The sequence below is a fragment of the Pistacia vera genome, unplaced genomic scaffold, assembly GCF_008641045.1.
Source record: "Pistacia vera cultivar Batoury unplaced genomic scaffold, PisVer_v2 Contig704, whole genome shotgun sequence".
Classification (NCBI taxonomy): Eukaryota; Viridiplantae; Streptophyta; class Magnoliopsida; order Sapindales; family Anacardiaceae; genus Pistacia; species Pistacia vera.
Window position 1 is genome coordinate 160,306 of NW_022196562.1, and position 6,810 is coordinate 167,115.

Consider the following 6,810-nt stretch of genomic DNA (forward strand, 5'->3'; position numbering starts at 1 on the left):
GTGCAAGGGAGGTGCTTGTAAAGAATTGAGATGTAAAAGTTATGTTTCAATTTTATTTTTATTTAAGATTTAATGCGTTCAAATTATCATTTTACTCTTTGAACATTGATCAAATGATTTTCCGTTAATTTAAGGGTGGGAATCTCAAATAAATGAAACTAGGGAGGGAAACTGGAATTTTGCCAATCTTTGGGTGGAAACAGTTGTTTGCTCAATCCCAATTGCTCCTCAAGCACCTAGTCTCGTACAATTAAGATGTATAAAAAAGTTGTGATAAAAACTTGCATAAACCTATCCATTCATTTCATTTGTTGTTGTACAAAACCCAAACCTCTCTCTCTATTTCAAACCATGTCTTCCTCACTTTTAACTTCATCTTCTTCAACATTCTCTGTTCCCAATCTCAACAACAACACAAAACTCCCTCTTTACCCCATCATCATCTCTGTATCACTTTCGCTCACTAACCACACCCCATTAACTCAAACCCTCAAGTCCTTCGCCAAAACCCTCATTAGTGGGCACCACTCTCTCAATCACCTCCAATTTCCCGGCCAAAGCTCAATCTCCTCCCGTCACTCTCACTGAAAACTTTACATTAGAAGAAGAAGATACCTTTGAACAAGGCATTGCTCCTCAAATCCCTTCTGCAACAAAAGCTTGAAAACGGCCAAGACCAAGAATCTCTCACAATACTTCAACGCTTAGTGGCGGCGCAGCTGAAGTGAGTGATTGGAAATTCTTGATGCAAGATTTTAGGTGAAATGGGTCGGACTCAAGAAGCCCGCAATGTGTTCGAAAAAATTCTGTGAGAAATCCCTTGTCGTTTGAGGCGTTGTTCGAGAACGCTTTGTTAATGGACCGATGTGGAGAAGGAGAAGCCGTTATATAAGATTGCAAGAGGCTTTGGATTTGGCTGAAGAGGAAAACAAGTGAAAGAAGCTAGAGATGTGAGGTTGATAATGGCGCAAATTCAGTTCTTGCAAAAGAATGTAAGGAGGCTTTGAAGAGCTATGAAGAATTGGAGAAAGAGGATCCTAGTGATTTCGGCCTTACTTTTGTAAGGGAATGATATATAGTTTGCTTGATAGAAATGCCGAGGCTAAAGCAATTTGCAAGTATAGACAACTTTCACCGAAGAAATTTGAGTGGAGGTTATTTGAGACCCTTTGTCGAGGATGAAGGTTTTTGAGCTAATCAAGAAAATGATGGTAATTGATTTATTGTTTTGAGTTCTTTTTTAATAAAAAATTTGTTGTTATTTTGTAGTTTTATTTGAAACTTGTCAAACATGATAAGCCCGAGCTCGAACAGCCCAAAGCTCCATTTGGCTCAGCTCTTTTACACCCCAGATATAGGAGAAATAAGAACAATAAAACTAAGTTATATTAGATGTTTCCTTGTCCTCAGGAGACTAAACCTTATGTTTTAATAATTGCCATTTAGAATCGAAGGGTCTATGTGTATCATTTACCTAAATAAGCCGTTTGATGTAGAACTAAGGCTAGCATTATCATGAAATATTTAAAACACGAAATTATTTGTTCTTACAACCAGAAGACTCACAAACTTGGGCATTTCAATGACACTCAACTTGTAGTAGATGATAATCAATTTCGAAATAGATTTGGTCACTAACGTTTCCCCTTACCTTTTCCCTTGTTCTTTTCTTAGGCTTTCTTTTCCCTGTTTCAATTTTCTGATCCTGACAACTGGCTTGGGTTGGATTGGGATTGGGAACCAGAACTAAGGAATTGCCAAACCCTCCATCACCGTCAATGTTTTCCTCATCACATTTTCCTTCTGATGCCACACCCACGCCCACGCCCACGCCCAGACCCATGCCTATCTCATTTGCCTACCTTTACATTCCTACTCTGCTGCAAGAATAGCTATTCAAGTGAGGCTCCACTGTTTGCCTTGTTGACTGCAACCTCTTGCAAACTTCTCTAATTGTTGAAATGTTGTTCTTTACTTGCTGACCACTGAAATTAATTTTTTTTTTTTTTAATTATTCAGTGTTTAAAAGGTTCTACAATAATCTAAGTAAATACAAATGCAAATTACCATGCAACAACTTTGAGTTATACCAGCAATTTGAAAGCAGATGCCAAATTTGGATGATATTGTAAAAACTAGAGCACCATTTAAAACTGACCTTTCATCTAATCCAGCATAAATTTGCTTCATCATTCTTTAAGCATGCTGACTGCTTCATCCATTTGGCTTTTTAAAGGGTTCTTCTGAACGTTTCCACATTCCATTGCAGCAGTTAAAAGGCGAATACATTTGTCTACATCCAACTGTAAAATCACAAAATTATAATCCAACGGTCATCTTATTACTACTTCACCCTGCATTCAACCCATGTGAAAAAAGAAAGGGAATTACCTTGACCCTTGGGGCATTCAACAAATGCTCTTTTGATCTCCTGCTTTTTCTATCAAATCTAACGCTTCAGTGTTCTGAGAAAACTTGAGGGTCCATGAGCAGTTTTCCTCATTTATGGTCTGGGTAATTGAATCCTTATCTGGAAGGATAGCAGAATTTGAAGACGGAAGAGTTGAACTCTTTCCTTGGCACACAGTCTGACAAAGGTATTCTTGTGCAAATTAGTAGCTTCCAGTTTAGCTCAGAATGGCCTTGAGAAGCTTCAGACGTCGGACATGACACCTAATATGTCCTTACATTGCTGGCTTTCATGTCAACAAAAACTGCATCTTGACACCTGAATCTTGAACAATTTCCCCCCAAACTCACAATTACAAGTGGATTCCTGATCCTTTTAAATGCTTCGGCAATCACATCACATTCTGATAATTAGGCCTCCATCTTCTGCGAAGGGAATCACAAAATTCCAAGGCAGTTTGTTGGAAATATAGTTCCTGCCAAGCAATCAAAGAGCAAATTTGCACAGCGCAAATTTACGTACTTCCCAAATTCAAATGAAGCAACACACTATTACAACCAATCTTAAACAACGAATGAATGATAATTTTTCACACTTGTATGAGAGTTTCTGATCCATTCCATTGTGTCCTTCTCATGGTAAAGGAACGCGAAACATTGTGGACAACAAAGTCAAGTACTGTCTCGAGGAATTGTTGCCCATCAGGCTTTAAGCTTGAAGTTGGGTTGGTGTTCTCCTCGTCGTAGATAAGCCAATCCACAAAGATGACTGTGTGTTAAGATATACCCATGGCCCTGGATGCTAGACAACATAATCAAAAACCGCCAATAAGATACGAAAATTAGAAGGTGATATGTATCCTTTCCCGCCAGTTGGCATCATAAGTATGTTTCAGAGCTCCAAGAACTTCCAAACAAGTTCAATGTTATTGCTGATCCATATTCCCAGAGCGCTCTCTACAAATTCCTTCATGGTGTTTTCTCATAAACTTTTTGCAACATTCTCAAATACCTCATTATTCGGCTTACCAGACCCAAGAATCATAACTACCACACTCCAATCTGCCCATAAGATAACTGACTTCTCCAGTCAATAGTTTGAAAAATAACTCTCATTATATTCCTACAAATCTCAGTTGTCTCATAGAAAGTCAAGTTCCCTTTCATGATTCTCGCAGTCTGAGGAAATATGAAGTCAAAGAATTCCTTCTTTGTAGTTCAACAAAATTTTGTAGTGCCTAGTATCATAATGCTGGTTAGCAGATATTTAGAATTCAAAGAGATTTAGAACTTCATACATGTAAGTAGAATTTCTGATTTTGCAGAACACAGATGATGAATTCTGAAATGATGCTTACGAAGCACATAGATTTTCCAACACCTCTAACCAACAAAAAGTACTCTGAACTCCAATAACTCCGAGCAGCAGAGAACAGTTGCTGACATCAATTGAAACAACTCTCGCTCATTTGAGCACATCTTTGTCCACCTTTCTAATCCAGTCTGCATCTGGGTTCAGCAAAAGATACTTGGTACCAAGATTCTATATTGCTTCCATACACAAGGTAGTTCAAGCAGAAGTCACCATAACTTCTGCATTGTTAACATCTTGTGTTTGCAAATGCTCAAGATACTCAAGTATCTTCACAATCATATTCTTCCAGTAATTCCAGTGTGACAAGGGTCTCAACAGAAACCTGGTTTCTATGAATTATGTCTTCTGAATATGCTACGAGATCAGAAACTAATTCGTCTCCAACCATATTTAGAGCTACTTAATGAAGATGGAAATCCAAATCTTTCGACAGATAATATTCACCTCTAATACTTGATGTCTCTTTGAAGCATTTAATTGATGACTCAGCATAAATAGGTTGCACTGCTCTTTGATAAATGTCAGCTTCATTTCGAACAAATTCGAAAATTGGCTTCGAGTCATTCTCCGCCCATGACTTGGCCTTTCCCAAACTCCTCCTTTTGTCCAAACTGCTTCAAAGGCCAGCCATTGCTACCAGGTGACCATAGATTGGAAAACACGTAATCAAGTATAAATGCAGATGCTTCTTTGAAATTCCCAGCTTTCTGTAGCAAATCAGCTGCACGGAGAATATCTCCTCTCATTTTTGCAATATTTGCAGCATCCAGAAGTTTCCCACTCTTCCTCCACATAGAAGTTATCAAGCAATTCAACGACTTCAAAAAGTTCACGTTAAATCCACTGAATGAAAGCTTTCACAAATTTCATCATAGATTTCTATCTTTGAGCTCATGATGATGAAAAGCCACCTCTCCAGAAAGTCTTGTTCAATTGTGTTTATTTCTTCACTTCTTTGGACAGACACATCTGTATATGTTGTTTCCAGTATGGATGTTGCAATCCAACATCAAAAAGCTTTCCTTTGGAGCAAACGTCAAACATTCTGGCAAAAAATTCCCTTGGCATACACCTCTGCTGCAAGCTCATAGCTCCTGCAAGACAAAAAACATTCCCCAGCCCTTTCCAGCTCTGGTTCCTCACATTTTTCCAAATAAATCCACCTGCAGGAACAAGAAATGGAAGTCTTAACGTCAAATTTAGTAACTCAATCTGAACAATATATAATATCCAGCACTTTTGCCATTACTACTATAACAAGGGCAAGAAGTTCCCTGGAGAAAAAAAAAAGTTTAGTAGGAAGAGTATTATTGCAATAGGTCACACGCTGAAAACTGAAATGTATCCAGTCACTTTTGGAGCTCTCATCTTGGTGCAGAAATGGAACTGCATAAAGAAAGCTGCTAAACTCAGTTTCACACACTAAACCTTCTGATAAGACTGCAACAATACAGTAGATTGCATACCAAAACCTTCTTATAAAACAATAACTGCATCTGGAGAACATCTAAAAGAAATCTATGGTCTGTTCTCAACAGTAAGTTTGCTTAACATCAAATTTTTGAGTCACAAATTTATCAGCAACAAATATCAAATAGGAGAAACTTCTGAGATGATATCTAAGTTTTCACAGTAAATATAAGTAAAGAAGTACATCCATAACACTGCAGCACATAAAGACAGCAAGTTATATTCCATCAAATTATCATATCCAATTCATACCTGCTCTTTCATACTCTCCCAGCTCATAAAAACACTTGGCAGCAGAATCGGCCTTGTTATGGTTTCAATTTTATAGCAGCTTGCCTTAGTTTAATATTAGCCTTTCAGGGTTCAAACTGCGGATGCGGTCACATCAGCCTTAAGGGCAGTAGCTTTACACCTTTCTTCCAGTAAAAATCCTTAGCTCTTTCGAAGCATATAGTTGCCATATCATATTGTACGCAAATGAAATGCTGGAAGTAACAAATAATTGCCAAAAGAGAAAAAAAGATATTTAGTTATCACCAAGAAAGGGAAGTGGGTTCCTACACTGTACACACTCCTACCACAAACAAAGTATGACTTCAAATGGCTGCACTGAGATTTTTCGATGCAGCGTACATGATGCAGTCTAAATATGAATGTGAAATGGCTCAGCTAGGAAAAGGGTACCGGAATTGGAGAGATGAAGATGAAATAAATATTGTTAGCAGTATGCAAAACCAAATGTATTCCGAGTATACGTCAAATAAAAAGGTTTCACAATTTAAAGCATGGCAATAACAGTAGACAACTATGATGATTGGAGGAAAAAAAAAAAAAAGAACCTTGATGCCCTGCGATTTCCACTCCTCTGGTGTACTCGCAACTTGCATTGCATGTGCCAAGGAATCATCCACGTTTTGACTTCAACAAGAAACTTCTTCTTCCAATAGTCAAACATAGGTTTGGAGACATCCTCTCTATCCTCCCAGACCATAACCTTTGCCTTGTACGAGTGATGGCGACATACAGTTGCTTCAGTTCAGCACACAAGATGTTGTGTTTAGCTTCATTGAAGCTGGGAAGACCTAGTAACGTGGAGTCAAGCAAATTTTGCTCCTCCATATACTCGTAAATCACTCTCCATTGTTTCTAAGATGTGATGAACCAAAAAGTTGTATAACATACATCCTACAAAAAAATAATACAAGTCCATTAACGAAAAAAAAGGTTAGGATTCATAGAAATTACTGAAGAATAGAATGAGTAAGGACTTGGATAAATGAAGTGAAAACTTCCAACCAATCAATTTAGCAGTATTTAGCAATCAAATCCCCTCCTCATAAATTTTGAGGGGGTTTGATTCTAGATAAAGTTCAATCTTGTATTTCACTAGGAATAGTTGCTAGAAGTCGCAATCTTATATTATTACCTGCGTATCCTATCTTACATTGACCACGCTGAAGATGAAATGAAATGACAATTAAGGGAATAGTCTGAAACTAGCAAGTTTTAAGTTTTACTAGATCACAAATATGACCATTTCAGTATAAGATCAAAAT

General features: G+C 37.7%; 1 pseudogene; it reads left to right on the top strand.

Moving 5' to 3' along the window:
• Positions 1-351: 351 nt before the first annotated feature.
• Positions 352-1,182, top strand: LOC116114217 (annotated as a pseudogene).
• The last annotated feature ends 5,628 nt before the right edge of the window (positions 1,183-6,810 follow it).